The sequence below is a fragment of the Mesitornis unicolor genome, unplaced genomic scaffold (genome assembly GCF_000695765.1).
Source record: "Mesitornis unicolor isolate BGI_N332 unplaced genomic scaffold, ASM69576v1 scaffold31198, whole genome shotgun sequence".
Classification (NCBI taxonomy): Eukaryota; Metazoa; Chordata; class Aves; order Mesitornithiformes; family Mesitornithidae; genus Mesitornis; species Mesitornis unicolor.
The window spans coordinates 5,716-6,674 of record NW_010201660.1 but is presented as its reverse complement, the minus strand read 5'-3'; positions in this window follow the sequence as shown (position 1 = coordinate 6,674).

Genomic DNA, 959 nt, shown 5'->3' with positions numbered 1-959 from the left:
GGGGTGGTGGTGGTGGGGAAGAGCATCCTTCAGATAAGTGGTGCCTGCTTGGGACTTTGCAGCCTTGTCTCCAAGTGTGTGTCCCCCCAAGCCTGCCCCCAAGCACGGGGGATCAATGACACCCCTGGCAATGCCCCAGCGGGATGCAGAGAAAGCCGCGGAGCAGCATCCCTGCCCTGGCCCGGTTCTGTGGGTGATGGCTGAGCTGCCCCGACCCCTGGCTAGGTGCTTCATTAGTGACAAAGGTAATGAGAGGCAGCAAGGAGACAGGAGGACTGGGAGCACCTGCTTGCCAGTGCTGGAGGCACTTGGGAGGACTGGAAAGGACTGGGACAGCTCTTGTAGTTAATGGCTACTTTGTTGAGTATCTAGCTGTTCCAAGCTTTCTGGCACTGCAACCTTCACACATCTGCAGCTGTCCTGTTAGTACAGCTGGGGAAACTGAGGCACGAGGTGGTTACGTTAGACAGGAGGACTGGGAGCACCTGCTTGCCAGTGCTGGAGGCACTTGGGAGGACTGGAAAGGACTGGGACAGCTCTTGTAGTTAATGGCTACTTTGTTGAGTATCTAGCTGTTCCAAGCTTTCTGGCACTGCAACCTTCACACATCTGCAGCTGTCCTGTTAGTACAGCTGGGGAAACTGAGGCACGAGGTGGTTACGTTAGCAACCTCAGGGTGGGTGGGCAGGTCAGGACCGGGGTCCCCTGGTGCTGCTGCAGTCCGGGGGGAGAAGGTGGGAAGGAAAAGCAGCTTGGAAAGGAAGAGGTGGAGGGAGGGCTCCTTCTGCCCAAAGCAGCCCCGTTTACTGCATGCCCAAAGTTATTGTACCCATTTATTAGCGTGCCCAAAGCAGTGATCACTGCTGTCCTGCTTAGCAACGAGGCAAATAAAGAGAGAAATGTGTTTCTGCCATGCAAAGATGCAGCAGGCGGGGTGGGGGGGGACGGCCAGGGACAGC